Source organism: Muntiacus reevesi, chromosome 2, assembly GCF_963930625.1.
Source record: "Muntiacus reevesi chromosome 2, mMunRee1.1, whole genome shotgun sequence".
Taxonomy (NCBI): Eukaryota; Metazoa; Chordata; class Mammalia; order Artiodactyla; family Cervidae; genus Muntiacus; species Muntiacus reevesi.
This window is the reverse complement of record NC_089250.1, coordinates 189,663,489-189,685,259: the sequence shown is the minus strand read 5'-3', so window position 1 is coordinate 189,685,259 and position 21,771 is coordinate 189,663,489. Positions and strand designations below refer to the sequence as shown.

General features: G+C 43.4%; 1 protein-coding gene and 1 pseudogene across 1 annotated transcript in view; both read right to left on the bottom strand.

Annotated features, from left to right (window-relative positions):
• The window catches only part of TNFRSF17 (TNF receptor superfamily member 17), a 68,555-nt gene that overhangs the window by 15,338 nt on the left and 31,446 nt on the right, over positions 1–21,771 (bottom strand). The gene's annotated exons all lie outside the window — the stretch shown is intronic.
• Positions 16,702–19,586, bottom strand: LOC136159039 (small ribosomal subunit protein eS1-like; annotated as a pseudogene).

Genomic DNA, 21,771 nt, shown 5'->3' with positions numbered 1-21,771 from the left:
CCACCAGTTTCCTCTGTCCATGGAATTCTCCAGGCAAGAATGCTGGAGTCAGTAGCTGTTTCCTACTCCAGGGGATCTTCCTGACCCAGAGATCGAACCCATGTCTCCTGCATCTCCAGCACTGGCAGGTGGATTCTTTACCACTGGGCCACCTGAGAAGTCAAAGAAAGTGTGATACATATATACAACGGAATACTACTCAGCCATAAAAAAGAATGACATGTGCCACAACACGAGTGGACCTAGAGATTATCATTCTGAGTGAAGTAAGTCAGAAAAAGAAAGACAAATACCATATGATATCACTTATATTTGGGATCCAAAATATGACAAAAGTGAACCAGAAATAGAATCATGGAAATAGAGAACAGACAGGTGGTTGCCAAAGAAGGGATTAGAGGAAGGGTGGAATGAGAAGTTGGAGTTAGCAGATGTAAACTTTTATACAGAATGTAAGCTTTTACATAGGATGGTGCCGGGGTCCAGCCCTGGCGGAGTCCAGGGGTTCTCTTCGGATGAGTGGCGGCGGCGAAGAAAAGAAAGCCAGTCAGTCTTGGTTGAGTGCAGGATCAAGACTACTTTATTCTTTTACATCAGTGCTTATATACCCTAAAACCAATAATCCTTTAAAGAGGTTTAAGGAGGGGGGAATGATAAGATTGTACCAGGTGCATAATCATGGGTTACATCATAAATAACAGTCAATACCTACACATAACTTTTAAACAATTCAATGGCAGCCGCTAGTCAACTGTGAAAAGCCATCTACAAACCTTATCTTGGAAAGCTCAGCCCCAGGCGGACTTAGCTCTGGTATGTAATCCTAAGGGTCAGAGGTCTCATGAATTCCCTCCTGATAACACCCTAAGGAATCTCCTCAATCTCATAATGGACTCTATCTACTTTTGCTTATGGGATAGATAGGCCTGTTTATTGGGACCCATGTGCCCCTAGGGACTGTGTTGCTGCCATGCAAAGGTTTCAAGGAGGGATTTTAGGTAAGAGTCAGACTAGTTTTTAGGGAACATAGAAGAATGCCAAACATCAGAAGATGAAAGGACGAAGGCCTGGGAGTGGATGGTGGAGCAGTCCAGAGAAATCCCCGGAGGTCCGGACGCCTTTGCGTGCCAGCTCCTTGAACCCAGACCTTGTCACGGGAGGGGTTTCGGGAGGGGGTTCTCTCAGGATGGGCAAACAGCGAGGTTCTATTGTATAGCACAGAGTTCAGTGTTTCCCAAACATATCCGACCATGGACCCTTTTTCACAGAACATCTATTAACAGAATTGATGTCCTAAGGAATTCATTTCAGAAAATGCTATTACAGATACACACATCATAGACTAAAATGTACAGGCAAATGTGACTAATTGATATATTTCTCCAGCCAATAAATGATTCACTCCCTTTAATGAATCTCAATATTTGGGAGAAAGAGATAAATTTAATGGAAATGTTTACCTAGTTGAACTTCTGAAGGCAGCAGTGCCAAAAGTTAGGGATTTTTCAGATATACATGCCAATAAATTCCTTTCCTTTGAACACTTATGAGTTTCTTTTCTGTCTCTTGTGTTTTTTTTATGTATTTTTTAATTTATTTTTTTGGCCACACGGAACGTAGGATGTTATTTCCCTGACCAGGGATCGAACCCAAGCCAACTGCATTATAAGCACAGAGTCTTTAACCACTGGACCGCCAGGGAAGTCCCTGTCTTGCATTTTAAAGAGTCCTGACCAATACAATGAGCTACTTCTGGCTTTCTCTAATAGACACTCAATCCCATCAACGTGAAAATGTTAGCAACAAGGCTCTTTTTTATTTTATTTTAGACTGCATTGGGTCTTTGTTGCAGCATCTGGGCTCTTTGCTTCGGTATGCAAGCTTTCTCTGGTTGCTCTGAGGCATGTAGTTTCCCCGACCAGGGATCAAACCAATGTCCCCTACACTGGAAGGTGGATTCTTTACAGCTGGACCATCAAGAAAGACCCTTATCAGGCTCTTTAAAAATGAGAAGTGGTGTTGCCAACTGTGAAACATTGAAAACCCCTGAACAAGACAGTATCAGGCACGGCTTCCCTTTCCTCTCTTGTTATCTGTTTTGCCATAGAGATGGGTCATAACTAGAACACACTGTATTATCAGGTCTTAGAATATCTTCCTGAAATGTCGATTACTAGGGGAATGATTAAGCCAAATAAGATCTCCAGGGGATCTTCCTAACCCACAGATCGAACCCACATATCCTGAATCAGCGGGCAGATTCTTTACCACTGAGCCACCAGGGAAGCCAAACAGTAAATGCATACTAGTTAATAAAATGTGAATTTCCTCTGGTGGTGGTGGTGGTGTTTAGTGTCTAAGTCATGTCCAACCCTGAGACCCCATGGACTGTAGCCCACCAGATTCCTCTGTCCATGGGATTTCCCAGGCAAGAATACTGACGTGCGTTGCCATTTCCTTCTCTCGGGGATCTTCCTAGCCCAAGGACTGAACCTGCATCTCCTGCATCAGCAGGCAGATTCTTTACCACTGAGCCACCAGGGAAGACCGAATTTCTTTTAATGATCTCCAAGGACCCAACCAACTGGACTAATCAATACTCACCAGTCTATAAGATCAACCATGTGGGGCCCACAGCAACAGTATGAGGAGATACTGAGCTATCACTCAGAGGTGAACGTTTGTTCCCATTTGTTGAACTGCATGTTTATTCCAAAAGTTAATTGTCTGGGTTTCCAGACCTATTTATTTGTACTTGTTCTCATCATTGTTTGCATAAATATCACATAAACCACTAAAAATGTGAAAAATAAAAAGAGTTAGTGTGTATCTGAAAACTAATTTGAACACTCTGGAAAGACTTGATAATAGCACATCAATTTTTTTTTTTTTTAAATAAGCATGGTTTTTTGTTTGCTTGTTTTCAACTGTACCAGGTCTTAGTTGCAGCATGAGGGATCTCGCTCCCTATATAGGGATTGAACTTGGGCCCTCTGCATTGGGAACACAGAGTCTTAACCACTGGATCACCGAGGAAGTCCCAAAGCCCATCAATTTTTACTTAGGTAAATAATGTCTCTTGGTAGAAATACATTCTTGAGTTTTTCTATTTTTATACATTTTTATTTCTGTCAATATTGTGAGATATTTTGTAAGCCCCATGAACCCAAACCTCTCAGGTTGAGTGGAATAAGTATACCATACAAACTATCCACAAAAATGCCTAAAAGCATTAGACGTTTTTAAAGAGCAGCTTGCTATATATTTTCTTTGACACATTTAACGTCACATTAATTAAACATTAAACACATGTAATGTTTAATTAATGGGTTCCTTCATAGAATAAAGAAAATTACAATGATAATTGTCACTATGTAACAAAAAGTACATCCTACCTGAAAATTACTTTTCAGAAAATTCATTGTAGTGAAATCAACATTGAGATATATGATGACAAAGGTTTCCCTATTATGCTGAAATGCTTTAAACTTTTTAATTTTCATTTTGTTTTTGTTTTTATTTATTTGTTTGTTTGTTTGTTTGTTTTGGTTACACTGTGCAGCTTGCAGGATCTTGGTTCCCTGACCAGGGATTGAACCCAGGTCCTTGGCAATGAAAGAGCCAAATCCTAGCTACTGGACCACTAGGAAATTCCCTGAACTTTGTTTTGACAAAATTTCATACTTACAGAAATGCTGACATTTTATACTTGCTCCGTAATTCTACCTCTCTCTAGAGCATGCTCTCTTTGTTGTTCAGTCACTAAGCTTTGTCTGACTCTTTGAGACCCCATAGACTGCAGAACACCAAGCTTCCCTGGCCTTCACTATCTCTGGGAGTTTGCTCAAATTCATGTCCAATGAGTCAGTGATGCTGTCTAACCATCTCCTCTGTCGCCCTCTTCTCTTTTTGCCTTCAATCTTTCCCAGCATCAGGGTCTCTCTTTATGTATACATAACTTTGTCATTTTTATGAATGATCTAGGAATCAACTTGCAGACATGATATATCTTCACCCTTAAATATGTCAGTGTGTATTCCCTAAAAAACAAGGACATTCTATCACACAGGTACAGTATGATTGTTAAAATCAGAAAATTAATATTGATGATAATGAACATGGATACTATCATCTAAGACCTTATTCAGGTGTCACCAATTTCCCACGAATAGCAAAAGAAAACAGCATTTTTCCTGGTCTAGAGTCCAACCCAGGAACAGAGCAGCTCTCCTTGACTCTAGAACTCTTCCTCTGCCTTTGCCTTTCACTGTCTGGGCATTTCTCAAAGAGCACAGGCCCTTAGGGCACCCCTGGTGGTCCAGTGGTTAAGACACCATGCTTCCAATGCAGGGGACCCGGGTTTGACCTGTGGTCAGGGAACTAATAACCCATATGCAGGGCGGTGTGCCCCCAAAATAGAAAAAACTAATAAAAATAAATTTTAAAAAGATTATTCTTGGGAATTCCTTGGCTAGGATTCCTCGCTTTCACTGCTGAGTGTTATTCACTCAGTCTGACTGAGCGAATGTCTGTCTGAATGAATGAGTATCTGACTCCTTGAGACCTCATGGACTGTAGCCCACCAGGCTCTTGTGTTCATGGAATTCTCCAGGCAAGAATACTGGAGTGGACAGCCATTGCCTTCTCCGGGGAATCTTCCTGACCCAGGGATTGAACTCAGGTCTCCTGCATTGCAGGCTGACTCTTTACCATTTGAGCCACCAGGGAAGCCGCTCACTGCTGAGGGCCTGGGTTCAATTCTTGCTGGGAGAACTAAGATACCACAAGCTGCATGGCCAAAAGATAAATTTAAAAAAAAAAAAAAAAAAAAAGTGCACAGGCCCAGGGATTTCCTGGTGGCTCAGTGGTAAAGAATTCACCTGTCAATGCAAGAGACATGGGTTTGATCCCTGGGCTGGGAAGATCCCACATGCCTGGGGGCAACTAAGTCCATGCTCCACAACTACTAAGTCTGTGCTCTGCAACAAGAGAAGCCATTGCAATGAGAAGCCCGTGAACCACCACTAGAGAGTGGCCCCGGCTTGCCACAAACAGAGAAAAGTCCAAGCGGCAAAGAAGACCCAGCACAGCCATAAAGAAACAAATAAGTAATTTTTAAAAGAGCACAGGTCTATTCTTTTTTTTAGAATGTCCCTTGATTGGAGTTCATTGCATTTTCCCCCTGATGCACACGTGGTCAGAACACCACAGACGTGATATCGGTTCCTCTCAGTGCTTTGTGTCAAAGGCACAGGATGTCTATTTGACACATTGCTGGTGATATCCATTTGGATTACTGGTTAAGATGGTCTCAGCCAGGTTTCTCCATTCTAAATTATTACTTTTTAACCTTCCTGATTTATAAATATCGTACTCGGATTTATTTTGAAACTATGCAAATATCCAGTTTCTCATCAATCTTTCATCTACTAATTTTAGCATCCATTGAAGATTTTTGCCCGAAACACTTCTCACTGCGGTGGCTGCCAGATGGTGACTTTCTAATTCCATCGTTCCTTGTACAGTTGGCATTGTTCTGTAAGGAAGGGCTTTTCCTTCTTCCCCAGTTATTCATTCATTCATTTGTTAGTATCATTATGGACAGATGGTGAAGCAGGGGTCCAGGCACTTTCCCTCTGACTCCATCACCTCTAATATGTGGCCTCCAAAAGCACCACAGAGGGGAAAGAAAGACTATATAGAGGAATCCACCAGGGGCATTAGGGCAAGGTCAGCAAGTGACCTATCACATTGCAATAATACACAGTATGTGTCAACTTGACTGGGCCACAGGGTGCAGAGATATTGGTCAAATATTATTCTGCCTCTGTCTATAAAGATGTTTCTGAATGAGGTGAGCATCGAGTTCGTAGACTAGGGAAAGCAGATGGCCCTCGCCAGTGTGGGTGGGCCTCATCTAATTCATTGAAGACCTAAATAGAACAAAAAGGCTCAAAACTCCACCCTCTGTGCCCAACTGTTTTGGAACTGGGATATCAGCCTTCAGACTTGGACTAGAACCAAAGCACTGGCTTTCTGGGTGTCCAGCTGGCTGACTACAAATCTTGAGACTTCTCAGCCTCCGTGATCAATTCCTTATAATAAAATCTCTCTAAATATACCCTATTGGTCCTGTTCCTCTGGAGAACCCTAATACATACATTTACATATTTCACTTATCTTTGGTCAATCCCTGGTACACGGCCCCCACCCTAACTGCAGGGGAGCCTTCTTGGGAGGAAATAGAATAGAATAGAATTGGTGAGCTTTGAGCCACTCTTTGCCACTGTATGTCTTTCTTATGATTCTAATTTTCAATGAAGTATCGTGCGTGTTCAGTCGTGTCCAACTGTTTGCAACCCCATAGACTTTAACCTGCCAGGCTCCTCTGTCTATGGAATTTCCCACTCAGGATTCCAACTGGAGTCTCCTGCATTGGCAGACGGATTCTTTACCATTAGTGCCACATGGGAAGCCAAGTATCCAACAGAGAATGCCAACTGTTTCAGTTAAGAGGGTTTCTATGATCTACTCAACCATTAAAATAAGAGGGAAATTATTCACACCAATGGGGAGATATTATCAAAACACAAGGCTAAGTGGAAAAAAGGAATAATATAGAACAACAGTCTAATAAGACCTCTCTTACAGAAAAACTACAGATAATACCCATGTATCTTTCCTCAGAAATCTACTGGATGGGGTAATAAATAAACACACCAAGAAAGAGGAAGATCTCCAGGCAAGAGGAAACCCAGCTCAAGAGAAAGGAGAAGCAATCCCAGGGTGATGGAAAGAAAGTTCCCAGGGTAACATCTGTACATGGAGCTTAGAGAAAAGATAGTCCCAAATGGACCAGGTCAAAAGACTCCTGGAGAGTCACTCCGGGATGAGGCTGATGGAAAACCTAATGCATATAGCAGTGGGGACGATCTGGAGAGACAGCTTACAGCTTAATTAGTGGTGAGAATATAGAATGTGACACACATGGGGAAACTTAACAATTACTAATGTCAAGAAAGCAAATAAAAAACAGACCCCTGAACTCCATGGTATTCAACATGGCTCAGCTGTGACAGGCACATCCATGTTTATAATAATGCAGATACTAATCTAACCAAGATTTTGGTACCACGATGAGAGGAGCACAGAAGGGGTTTAAGCAATTGCTGGCGATAGCCTAAAACAGAAGCCTAAAGCCTCTCCCACCCTAGGAAGTCAAAAGACAATGCCTGAAGCTGCAAACATCTGAAGTAGACATCTAAGCACGTTATAGAGAGTTAGAGAGGGATCAGGAACAAGTTCAAAGTGTTCAATTCAGGGCAGTGTGAATAGGGAGCTAGAAACTGGGCCGGCTGGGCCTGCTGTTCCTCCTGCAGAACTTGTTTAATGATTGGAGCCTTCAACTAGGAGCACGTATAGCTTAGAATTTTTTTAAAATGTGAATTAGAAACCATATACAAACTCGGTTTCTCTATGCATACGTGTTTACAAATGCACAGAAAATACCTGGAAGGCAATGCACGGAAATGGTAACAGCGATGGCTGTTGAACTTGGAATGAGGAACCAGGGTCCCAAGTGGAGAGGGGGAGGGGAGAGTAAGAGGGTCAAGGGACACTATCACTTTATCTGTACTATTTTCTTTCTTTCCTTCTTTGTTTGGCTGCTCGGGTCTTGCTTATAGCACGTGTGATCTTCAAGCTTCGTTTTGGCATACGGGATGTTTAGTTGTGGTATGTGGGATCTTTTAGCTGCAGGATGTGGGATCTAGTTTCCTGACCAGGGCTTGAACCTGGGCCCCCTGCATTGGGTGCACAGGGTCTTACCCACTGGACCACCAGGAAAGTTCCTGTCTGTATTATTTTCATTGTATACAATGTGAAGCTATATGTGTTTAAGAAAAGACCATTTTAGGAGATTTTACTTTTCTAAAATAAGACAAAGGCCCGTCTAGTCAAAACTATGGTTTTTCCAGTAGTCATGTATGGATGTGAGAGTTGGACTATAAAGAAAGCTGAGCATCGAAGAATTGATGCTTTTGAACTGTGGTGTTGGAGACTCCTGAGAGTCCCTTGGACTGCAAGGAGATCCAACCAGTCAATCCTAAAGGAAATCAGCCCTGAATGTTCATTGGAAGGACTGATGCTGAAGCTGAAACTCCAATCCTTTGGCCACCTGATGTGAAGAACCGACTCACTGGAAAAGACCCTGATGATGGGAAAAATTGAAGGTGGGAGGAGAAGGGGATGACAGAGGATAAGATGGTTGGATGGCATCACCAATGCAATGAACATGAGATTGAGTAGGCTCTGGGAGTTGGTGATGAACAGGGAAGCCTGGAGTGCTACAGTCCATGGGTTTGCAAAGAGTCAGACACGACTGAGCGACTGAACTGAACTGAACTGAATAAAATAAGACAGTGGAGAGAGTTCTCCTTTTCTACTGGGCACAGGCCCAAGTCATGGTTCAATTTTCCATGGCCTGGTATACTCCCAGAAGACAGTTAAATCTCCGGTCTTCTTGTCAAACAGTCTTTATCTCTCTCAGTGATTCTAGGAAACCAAGGATCCGCAATGACTGAGATGGGTCCAAAAATAGATGCATCACAAAGCAGAAAGGTCATTAAACACACCACACACACACACACACACACACACACACACGAGAGTACCCTCCCAGTCTACTGTACTTTGGCCAAAAGCCTCTCTGTCTCGCCTATTAATTTTTTAAAGATTTTTTTCTTTTGATGTGGACCATTTCATAAAGTCTTAATTGAATTCGTTACAATATTACTTCTGTTTTATGTTTGGATCTGGGGGGCCACAAGGCATGTGGGATCTTAACTCCCTGACCCGAAATCGAAACCTATACCTCCTTCAATGGAAGGTGAAGTCTCTACCACTGGACCATCAGGGAAGTCCCTCACCTATTAACTTTTAAGATAATTTCTAATTTTAATAAAAAGTAGTAAATAATAATACTAGCAAGCCAGGTTCATATTTCTGTTTTCAATCATTTACTATCTTCCCTGCTGGCACCATTTTTAAAACTTGCCAAATCAAACAAAGCAGCTTGAAAAGAGCATCTGACCATATTACAGAACTGTTCAAGTCTACAGAAAGTCTGACTTTTTGAAAGAAAGCTTTTAAAAAAAAAAGAGAGGTTCTCACCAATTTAGCCTTTCAAATCAACAAGAACTTCCAATCTTATTAAAATTGCTAGTGCTTTAGTGAACATTCTGAGTTGACAGGAAGGTAGTTGTAATATTTAAATTCATTTCACTTATGGGCCTCTTTTAAGCTTCTCTTCACCTGGGCTTGGTTCCCCAAACCCGATATGCTATAATAAAATTATGAATATATGAATAATTTGCACACATTAAATTTTGGAATTGCTCTCACATGTGTTACCCTGTATTTTAAACAATTTCTCTTGGAAAATTTCCTGATTAAGAGGTTTTTAGAAATAGAGAGCATCAGTTCTGAGCCATGATTAAAATCAATTCCTTTATTCCCACATTTAAGATTATGTCTATGGTACAAATGATATAATTTTAATATAAATGTGAGCCTACTTTTAAGTTTTTCACTTAATGTGTTTTCACTGTGTGTTTAATGATATGCAAACTCATGCTTTCAAAATAGATGTCTTCTCCAAACTTTAACAGGCCAAAAGGCTAGACACACTCTGCTTTTTAATCACTTTGTTGGGCAAGCCAATTTTGAATGCCTGATTTTTAAAATGCTTTTCACCATCTTAACAAAGGACTTATTTTATATAGCCTCAGGTCTCTAGCCTCAATCCCACACAAATGCTGACCCACTGGTGAAAGCCAGCATTCACAGGGCCCCTGTGATGTGCTGGGCACTGTGTTCTGTGAGAATCAATTGATTCTCAGCTAATCTTCACATCAACTTGGTGGAAGGTAGGTACAATTATTACTCCCATTCCACAGATGAGGAAACTGAGGCTGAGGCTGAGACTTTATGGCGCATGCCCCAGGTCCAACGCAAGAGATGCAGGTTCAATCCCTGGGTCAGGAAGATCCCCTGGAGAAGGACATGGCAATGCACTCCAGTATTCTTGCCTGGAAAATTCCATGGACAGAAGAACCTGGTGGGCTACAGTCCATGGGGTCACAAAGAGTTGGACACAACTGAACACACACATGCTCACACATACCCACACACACAAGGTCCAACAGCTAAGATAGACAGCAGGGAAAGAATAAAGGGTTTAAAATGGGGAAGTGAGAAGATCGGATTTGTGTTAAAAAAAAAAAGAGAGAAAAAGTTAAACTGCAAGGAGACAAGATGGAAGGCTCCTGCAAAAATTCAGAGGGAGAGGGTTTCTCTGATGGTGCAGTAAAGAATCCTCCTTGCAATGCAGGAGACAAGGGGTCAGTCCCTCTTTGGGGAGGATCCCACATGCCCTGGAACAACAAAGCCCTTGAGCCACAACTGCTGAGCCCAAGAGCTGAAACTACTAAATCCTGAGCTCCCTAGAGCTTGTGCTCCCCAAAAAGGGAAGCAACTGCAATGAGAAGCCCACTTGCTACAGCTAGAGAAAGCCCAGGCACAGCAAGGAAGATAAACCCAGCTGCCCAAAAAAAACTCAGAGGGAGATGATGACCTAAAGTGAGAGTGAAGGACATGATACAAGGCAATGAACACAAGACAAGCTACAGTTGACAAGATGTTATGGCTGATTATGTGAGGGATTTGATTCATCTAAAAGTATGTGGCGAGTTCTTTCTATGTTCGACCCACAGCTGGGCACTAGGGATACAAGAGAGAATAAACAAATAAGAGTCTTGTCAATCGGAAGAAAAACCATAAGCAAGTAAGCAAACAAAATAATTAACCAACTGTATTTGTTTCCTAGGTAACAACTTTCACAACTGGATGGCTTAAAACAACAGAAATGTATTATCTCCTGGTTCCCAAGGTCAGCAGTCTGAAATCAAGGTGTTGGTAGGGTTGGTTCTTCTGGAGGCTCTAGAACCTTCCTCACTCCTTCCAGCTTCTGAACACTGCCTGCAATCCTTGGCATTCCTTAGCTCCAATATTTGCCTCTATCAGAAGCCTCAGATGTATTCTTCCAGGTGTCCGTCCATGTACAAATTTCCCTCTCCTTATAAGAAGGGCAAATTTCCACCATGTTGACATTCCACCGTTCCCCTGGTGGCTCAGAGTCCTGATGAGATGGGAAGAGAAGACCACAGCCCCAGCATCCCCACTTGGGCAAAGTACTCCAATCTGCAGGGATGTACAGGGCTATCCATTCAGTGACAAGAGAACATTCCAAAGCCCCCTTTGCAGTACATTGCAGAACTGAGAGGTCCACCACTCATCTCTAGCTATAATTCTGACTCCGTATTGGATCTGTTTCTTTTACTTTACCCTTTGTCTTCCATTGCTTTTGCTGCAAGTTAATCACCAAAGGGATATTGCCCATAAAATTAAATCATACGCAATGGCCTATCTCTGAGAAACCTGGCTCCCATATAATGAATGTTAAGCTAAAATACCTTTGTTACTTTATAGAAAACCTCCTGACCAGGCCCACCTGTGAACAACTGTAAGAAGGACGAAATTAAGACATCTCTTCCAGAATCTGACCAGAATCAGGACTTTACCTCCTCCCCTTTTGTATAAAGGAAGCCTGAATTCTAACTCAGGAAAGATGGTTCTTTGGGACACTTGTTGTTGTTCCATCATTAAGTCATGCCCAACTCTCTGTGACACTAGTCCACCGTCTTTCAGTTTTCTGGCTTTCTGAATAAGCTGCTATTCCTTGCCCCAACAACTCATCTCTCGATTTACTGTCCTGTCACGGGGCAAGCAATAGGAGCTTGCACTCAGTAACACAGACAGTAGCCCAAAGAGGCCAGAAGCCGTTATTTACAAGCAAACTTTCCCTCTGGAAGCCTCCATCTGGCAATCACTTACACCCAGAAAAGTGTCATTAGTGAATGTTCATGCCACCCCCAACCTGACCTTACTGCCCTTGGTTTCTCCAGGTTGGGCCTCAGAGGGGGATTTGATTGGGCAGCCTCTCCACTATGACCTCTACCTGCTTTGTTTTTAAAAAATGAATCAAAAGACTTCTCTGGTGGTCCAGTGGTTCAGAATCTGCCTTCCAATGCAGGGGACGTAGGTTTGATCCTTGGTCTAGAAACTAAAACCCCACATGCCAGGGGGAATCAAGCCCTTGAGCCGCAGCTAAGTGCCCCAAAGTGCCACAACTAATACCTGACACAGCCAAACAAACAAATAAAAATAACATGAATTTTAAAAATGAATCAAAAAGTTGAGGTCCTTAGGGGCAAAATTCCAGCTTAAGGACCTGGATTCAAAACTCTGGTACCAGGACCTGCTCAAGCTATATAGCTTTCATTGAGTCCCCTGGTCTCTCTGAGAACCTCTTGGGTAAAGTCGGAATAATGAAATGCCCGGCTGCAGGGCACTGGAGGCTTTCGTGAGCTAGGTAGGAAGGCCCCAGCACCACGGTGGCCAGCACTGGGTCAGGTCATTCGTGCAGACAGCCAGGCAGCCAGCGGCTGTTATGATACTGCTGCACCCCTATTGATTCCCTGCTTCCCAAATTCTGAGTGTTAGCAGCTGTCTCGGCAATAACTGGTGCTGTACAAATGAGCAGGCAGGCCTGGCTGACAGTGTCCACCCCAACCCCTTCAATGCCCAGTACCCCCTGGGTGAAGCCAACTCAGGATGGACATGGGGCATAACATGGGGCCACTGGGACATGGGGCATAACAACTCTTTCTGTCAGAAGCAGGCAGAGTTTTCAGAACATGGCCTGGAGGGTCCTGGGTAGGCTCTGGGCAACGCCCCAAGGCTCTGGGGCTCAGCCGTGGAACAGACAGGGCCCTCCACCAGCCAGGTGTCAGCACCCATGAAGTCAAGACTGCATGGACGAAGCGTCCATTCACCTGGGTGTTTTTCAAGGAAGCCACATCCAGATGGGAAAGGGCAGAGGAAAGATTCCTGCATGATTCACAGACCAATGGCAATTTCCTGCCTGCCCCTGGAGTGAATAAAAAATAAATGAAAACGTATGGTTGAAGCAAAGCTTTTGGGTCTGTGGGGATTCTGCAGTGAACTAAAGAGGCTTGAGGCTAGCTGAGTCATCCATGTGGGTGAACATTTTGTCCTGTCTGCAAAACAAGAGCAGAGCTCTAGAGAAGGGGCACGCCAATGGGATTCAATGTTCGCCCCGCAGCAGGCTCCAGGAGGAAGACTCTAAACAGCATCGTGGTAGCGTTCCATTGCCACTGTCTAGAAGAACTGGGGGGAGAGATGGTGAATTTCTCATCCAAAGATAGCATCTCTCTATATCCTTTAATCTTTATAAATGAAATGATTTGCTTCAAAATAATACAGAGCAACTGAAAAGGGGTAGGAGGATAGATTAGACTCACCACTCTGAGTGGATGGGCCATTGGGACACAGGGCATTTTTTTTTTAAAGCTACTAAACAATTGTTGTTTTTAAATAATAAAAAGAAGAACTTCCCTGGTGGTCCAGTGGCTAAGTCTGCACACTCCCAATGCAAGGGGCTTGGGTTCAATCCCTGGTCAGGGAACTAGATCCCACATGCCACAACTAAAGGCCACATGCCACAACTAAAGGCCACATGCCACAACTAAAGGCCACATGCCACAACTAAAGGCCCCGCATACTGCACCTAAGACCCAGTGCAACAACAACAACAAAATGTTAAATAAAATAAATAAATGCAAGATTTTAAAAATATACTATCCCAGGCCCAATATGTATCAAAAGGCTTTTTATGGTCCATATTCTTTCACCAGAGCTTCCCTGGTAGCTCAGTTGACTAAGAATCTGCCTGTAATGCAGGAAATCCCGGTTCAATTCCTGGGTCGGAAAGATCCCATGGTAAAGGGAATAGGCTACCCTCTCCAGTATTCCTGGCCTTCCCTGGTGGCTCAGATGGTAAAGAATTTGCCTGCAATGTGGGAGACCTGGGTCCGATCCCTGGGTTGGGAAGATCCCCTAGAGAAGGGCATAGCAACCCACTCCAGTATTCGTGCCTGGAGAATCCCCATGGACAGAGGAGCCTGGCAGACTACAGTCCATGCAGTCACAAAGAATTGGACATGACTGAGTGACTAAGCACAGCACAGCACTTTCTTTCACCAAGCAGTTCCACTTTTAGGAATTTAACATAAAGAGATGCACTGCAGATTAGTAGAAAGATTTATGTCATTTATAACAGCCGAAAACAACCAAGATGTCGAGCAAAAAGAGACTGCTTAAAGTTATTTATGGGATACTAAGCAGCTGTCTTTTTAAAAAGGATGATAAGAAAATAAATAATAAACTAAGAAAAAATATCTGTACTTTAAGTTACAGAAAGATAGTTTCTCTGACATGTAAAAAACCCCTGCAGATCAACAATTCAAAAAAAAAAAAAAGGAAAATAATATAAAAAAAGTGTGTGTGTGTGTATTTGCACAGTTAAGCAAAGATCACAATTTGCAACATATCTAAATATAGCTTCCATGAAGGAAATTGAACAGTATTCATATATATTATAATATTTGTATCTATAGCAATATATATTGCTAAATCGACCCAGCAATGCCAGTTACAGCAATTTATTCAACATACATAAAACAAAGGATGAGCAAGCTTTTTTACTACAGCACTGTTTGTGATAGGAAAAGACTGGAAATAACCTAAATGTCTAATAGTAGGAGATTAAGTAAATATATTGAATGAAATTAACAGAAGAAGCATAAACAGGGACCAAAAGTGACCAGGAGAACATGAACACCTGGCCCATTCAGAATCCTAACCTGACCCTGAGATTCCACAGGGAATGACTTTGGGTTGAAGCCAGTCTTTTCCAGACTCCAAGGGGCAGAGGGACTCCAAATAGCATCTTGCTTGCTTGCTTGCTAAGTCACTTCAGTTGTGCTCGACTGTGTATGACCCTATGAACTGTAGCATAGCAGGCCCCTCTGTCCATGGGATTTCTCTAGGCAAGAATACTGGAGTGGGTTGCCATGCCCTTCTCCAGGGGATCTTCCTAACCCAGGGATCGAACCCGCAACTCTTATATCTCCTGCATTGGCAGGCGGGGATGTTACCACTAGCACCACCTGGGAAGCCCAAATAGCATCTTGGGGACATGCAAATCCTGAAGTCGATTTTTATATTCTAACCTGGAAAGATGGCCACGAGACACTATTAAGCTGGAGTGGGGGGGGGGGGTAAATTACAGAATATATATATACATACATACATAGTATTAATGCATGATCTCATTTCCATCTAAAATTTAAATATCATGTATCGCGTTAGTATACACATAGGAAAAAACTGGAAGAGGCTACACCAAGCCATGAAAGCAGTTAAGTGCCTACCACGTGCTAAGTGCTGAGAACTTACAGACAAATAGGGAATCAGAATGTCAATTCCACGAAGGAAGAGAGATTGACTGTTCTGTTCTTTGTTTTAGCTCTAGTGTCTGGCACTTAATATGCATGGGATGGAAGGAAGCAAGAGAGAGAGGGAGGAAAGATGGGAGGGAAGAAAAGAAAGGAGGGAAGAAGGAAGGGAGGGAAGAAGGGAGGAAAGGAAAGAGTCCCAACTCCCCCATTGCCCACAGTTGCTCACAGCCTAGTGTACACACAGGTGTGAGCCGATGAGACGGGGCAGAGCAGAGAACTCTGGGAGAATAGGGCTCTGAGCTGGTAGGGCCTTTGCATAAACTGTCTCTTATCCATATATCATGCATGCGAGAATAGTCACTTCAGTCGTGTCTGACTCTTTGCAACCCCATGGACTGGAGCCCTCCAGACTCCGCTGTCCATGAAGATTCTCCAGGCAAGAATACTGGGGTGGGCTGCCATGCCTTCCTCCAGGGGATCTTCCCTACCCAGGGATGGAACCCACACCTCCTATGTATCCTGCATTGCAAGCAGATTCTTTACCCGCTGAGCCATCAGGGAAGCTTCACCCATCACCACACTTTCAATAACAGAGAAATTAGTTGTAAAGTCACAGGCACAGAGCCCGTTTTAGCTTATCCAGCTGCTGGGAACCTCTTCTTTAGGGGCAAGCTTGGTTCCGTAAATGAGAACCAGATTATCCAAACTGCTTTGGGGCCCGGGTGCTGGTAATGAATGCCTCCAAACTGGATTTTAGAGAGCGAGAAATTCTTGGGAAATGAGGCATTTTGTCAGTTGCTGAGAGACTGGCCTCAGATGACTCAAAGGTGACACCTAAAGTCACTATGGGGAACTACACAGGAATCCTAAATAGTGTTTCCGGGAAGAGAGGGAGCCTCCCTGGATCCTTGACTTTCATCCTTTTCTAGTTAGCTCTGTGAGGTTCTCAAAGGAGAAGACATGCTAAACAGGGAGAGCTTGCCAGGGTTGTACGAAAAGATCCTCTGACTCAAAAACCCGCCCGAAGTGAAATGAACACATCCTTGGCCACAGGGTGCTATAGTTTTTCTCTGTCCAAATAAGCTGGTGATGATTTCATGACTACATTCTTCTCTGATTCCTTTTTTTTTTTTTCAGAAAAATTCACATTACTATCAAATAGAACACAGAATTCAACAAGCTGTCAGATTATCTAAAAAGAATGACCACAAAAAATGTCACAAATAAGACCTTTTATTTGTCACCATTAAATGTTTGAACTTTAAAAAAATTCTTGGAGAGGTGGCTCATATCCACCAGTTTGTTCAGCTTTAGTACCTGTCTCATGCCCAGTAGCTTTTCCAGAACTGCTACCTTCACCGTGTAGCTCCATGAGTTTTTCTAACTCAAATTTGGGCTTCTTCCGCAATTTTACTTTTCCAACAGATACATCATGGAATGGAAAGGTTGGCACGAATTTTCTATGCTTTTTCCAGTGCTGTCTGGAATCAATGTATTTTTTAAATTATTTATTTATGTATGTAGTTTTGGCTGTACTGGGTCTTCATTGCTACACTCAGGCTTTCTCTAGTTGCAGCGAGTGGGGACTACCCTTCATTGCAGCATGTGGAGTTTCTCATTGTGGCGGCTTCTCGTTGCGGAGCAGAGGCTCTAGGTGCACAGGCTTCAGGAGTTGCAGAACGTGGGCGTCAGTAGTTGTGGCTTATGGGACTCCAGAGTACAGGCTCAGTAGTTGTGGGACATGAGCTTACTTGCCCTGCGGCACATGGGATCTTCCCTGACCAGGGATCGAACTGGTGCCCCTGCATTGGCAGGCAGATTCTTATCCACTGCACCACCAAGGAAGCCCTGGAATCAATTTATTGACCACCTTTTTCAAGTCTTTTATCTACACCACTCGGGCCGTGATTTCCATCAGCCTCTTGCAGGTCTGGTGGATCTGTTGGTGCTGGGCATAAGAGACTTCCAAATCTGATTGACGTGTTTTTTAGTAAAGCCCACACAGAACAGAAGATGCAAATAACCATCAACAGTCTTGACATCAACATGAGCTTCAATCATGATCTGCCATTTTTTTAACCATGGAGCATATTTTGTCACTGATGAAATCCAGGCCATGGAAATTAGGCAGTTTTTGCCCCGAACATCCTCAGTAATGAGCTTGAATTTTCTCAATGCAACTTCATCCTCCTACAGATCAACAAGGGTCACTTCAAAAACACAACCCTTGAGGCCATCAGATATGATTTTGGTTCCTTGAGGTCTTGTGACAAATGTTTCCCCAATATTTCTTACATTGAACACAGCTGGTGCTTTCACATCATACCAATCTTTCTTAAAAATGGGTCGGCCACTTTTATCTTGGTTCCCTTTTTACCACCTTTCATAAGGCTCTTGTTCTTGTCGACTGCCACGGTGCTGCTCAGAGAGCCAAGACTGATTCTTTTATGACAGTATTTGCTTAATGACAATTGCACTTGAATAGCAGGAACCTAAAACCTTTCTGGAGACTAACATTTGAGGAGGGCCCTTCAGTCAGTTACTGTGTTGGACCTCACAGAGTCCTGCTCCAATCAGGGCCACTATGGTGGAGGCATTTCCCTCCATAAACTGGAGCAACCTCTCTTATATTAAAGGTGGAAAATCAGAAGCCACCATATAAATACATATATATGGGTTTCCCTGGTGGTTCAGATGGTAAAGAATCCACCGGCAATTTGGGAGACCTGGGTTCAATCCCTGGGTTGGAAAGATCCCCTGGAGGAGGAAATGGCCACCCACTCTACTATTCTTGCCTGGAGAGTCTCCGTGGACAGAGGAGCCTGGCGGGCTACAGTCCAGGGGGTCGCAAAGAGTCTGACATGACTGAGTGACTAAGCACACAGCACTGCAGTCATTCAGATCCAGGTAGGAATCTGCTCAGTCTCTTACCAGCTGTGTAGCCAGGGACACACTCCCTCATCTCCCTGAGCTTCAGTTTCCTTGCTTGTAAAATGGAGATGATTAAACCTATTTTGCAAGATTGCTGTGTAGATGAAATGAGATGTCGTATGCTTGGTAAGTGTTAATATTATTTCCATTGTGGGTATTAATAATATTTACTGAGTCTTTATTAATTCTTACTAAGCCTTTGATACGCACTGCCTTTTTAATCCTTACAACAACCTTAAGAAGTTGCTAATATTTCTATCCCAATAGGACAGGAAAAACTGAGGTCTGGAGAGAATGGTCAAATCATGTACTAATACGTGGCCAAAGTGAGATTCAAATCGAGGCCACCAATAGCAGAGTGCCCACAATAAATCACTATTCTATAGTGGCTGCTGTATGCAATCATTTAGGAGACCCTTCAAGATTGAATATACTCATTACAAAATGGGCAAAGGATCTGAACAGATATTTCCCCAAGGAAGATATACAAACAGCCAATAAGCACAAGAAAAGATGCCCAACATCATTAACCGTCAAGGAACTGCAAATAGAAACCACAATAAGGGCTTCCCTGGTGGCTCAATGGTAAAGAATCCACCTGTCCGTGCAGGAGACATGGGTTCGATCCCTGCTCCAGGAAGATCCCACCTGATGTGGAGCAACTAAGCCTGTGGGCCACAATGACTGAAGCTCAAGTGTCCAAGAGGCTGAGCTCTGCAACAAGAGAAGCCACCACAATGAGAAGCCTGTGCTCTGCAACTAGAGAAAAGATCCTGCTTGCTGCAACTAGGGAAAAAAGTCTGCATGCAGCAATGAAGACCCAACAAGGTCAAATGAATAAACACATAATAAACATTTTTTTAATTTGACATATAAGTAGTTTTAAGACCTTTGTATTTGGCACATTAGCTCACACATATCTAGTAATCCTTACTGAGACACACATCACAATTTTTATTCTAAGAAAGCAGAGTTCATGGACCAGGTCCCAGGACAGATGACCGTTGAAAAACTAAGAACTCATCAGTGAATGACCCAACTCATTCTGGCCACATGCCAGACCCAGAGTCAGTTACCTGAGGGCTTGGAAGTTGAGTAACGTCTATCCGGACACATGGTGGTAACTCCCTTGCAAGGACCCCAGTTAAACTGCTCACAGGCTGTCTTTATCACTGTTGGCAGTGGTGCGTTACTATCTTGATGAGAGAAGGGCATGGCTTCCTGCTTTCCAGGAAGAGCGCACACTCTATCACGGTGGATGATCTAGCAGCCGATTTCTTGCTCTTTGAGCCATCCTGTCCTATTTCTAACTGACACAATTTCTCCAGGGCTCTGGGAAGTTGGAGGAGGGGGACATGCCTTCCCCCTTGCCACTTACCCCTTTTTAACCATCAATTTACCTCTCAGACCCTAAGCCAAAATTAATGCTAAGGGTCATAGGGTACACATGAAATGTACCAAATCATCAGAGTCTTAGTCCATCAGGGCTGCTATAACAAAAATACCACAGACTGGGTGCACTATAAATAGCAGAAATGCAGTACTCACAGTTCTAGAGGCTAGAAGCCCAAGATCAGAGGACCAGCGTGAGCAGGTAAGTGGTACAGAGTTGCTTGCTGCTGTGTCCTCACAAGGCCCAAGAGGAGAAAGGAGCTCTCTGGCTCCTCTCTTCTACTTTTTTTTAATTTTAATTTTTTAAATTTTTATTTATTTATGTTTGCCCTGGGTCTTCGTTGCTGCACATGGGCTTTCTCTAGTTGCGGCAAGCAGAGGCTACTATGCATTGCAGAGCACGGGCTTCTCATTGTGGTGGTTTCTCTTGCTGGGGACCACGGACTGTGGGTGTGAGGGCTCAGTAATTGTGGTCCACGGGCTTAGTTGCTCTGCAGCACATGGAATCTTCCTATACCAGGGACTGAACTTGTGTCCCCTGCATTGGCAGGCAGGTTATTATCCACTGTGGCGCTCTTTTATAAGAGCACTAATCTCATTCAGAAGGGCTCTGCCCTCGTGACTTAAGCACCTCCCAAACACCCTACATCTGATGCTGTCACATTTAGGGTTAGGATTTCAACATGTGAATTTGGGGAAAACACAGACATGCAGACCACAGGAATCTACAAAAGTAGAAAGCAAAGATGTCTGCTGATGTAGTGAAGAGATTCCACCTTGCCTTTCCCAAAGCTCCCACTTCCTGTGAGGAGAAGGTAGGAATGCTCTGTCACATACTTTCAGGAAACAACATTCCCATCGTCTTTCCTGGGAAGGTGGCCCCCAGAATCTGAGCAGGCACAGCCTATGACGTTGTACGCTGTACGCTGCAGGTCTGAGCAGAGGAGATACCCAGCGAAACAAAGGATCCTTACATTCATCTTCATATTCTCAAAACATCACCTTCACCTCTCAGGGCAGCATTGACCACTGCCTGGGGCTTCACGGACTGGTAAATGGTTCATTTCCCCAACAGTATTGTAAGCATTGAAGGCATGGAAGATAACTTATTTTTCTTGGAATCTTGGAATAGTTATAACCACATAAACAGTTACAAATAAAAACTTCAGACACATGGAGTGGTAGGCTGCATAAGGGCCCTCCAAAGAAAAGTGATACCTTACATGACAAAAGGCACTTGGCAAAATGAGTCTGCAGATTGAGTTAAGCATCTTGTGATGGAGAGATCATCATAGACTCTTCAGATGGGCTCAGTGCAGTCATAAGGGTCCTTATACAAGACAGACAAGAGGGTAAGAGTCAAAGAAGGAGTGATCCCAATAGGAACAGAAGTTGGAATGATGGGGGATCATGGGCCAAGGAATGCAGGTGATCTTTAGAAAGAAAGGGCAACCCTAGAAAAGGCAAGGCAACGGATTCTTCTCTAGAACCTCCGGAAGGAAGGCAGCCCTGCTGACCCAGTTCGGACTTTCGAACTCCAGAGCTATACGAGAATAAATGTGGTTGTTTTAAGCCACTCAGTATGTGGTAATTTGCTACAGCAGGGTAGGAAATACACCTGGCACCGTCTTTCTCCTCCTTTTCTCTCATCATCTTGGTGAACACTGAGTTCATTGATGTAATCCTTATTAAAATGGATACATGGAAGCTACTATTAGTACCTTCCATTACTTGACTTCCTAGGTGGCTCAGTGGTAAAGAATCTGCCTGCAATGCAGGAAACACAGGTTCAATCCCTTGGGGGGGAAGAGCCCCTTGAGGAGGAAATGGCAACCCACTCCAGTATTCTTTCCAGGACAATCCCATGAACTGAGGAGTCTGGCGGGCTACAGTCCATGGGGTTGCAAACAGTCAGACACAACTAAGCATAATTGCCCTAACAGTGGCAAGCTACTATTAACTCTATTTTACAGGTAAAGAAACTCAGGCTCAGGGAGATTATATAATG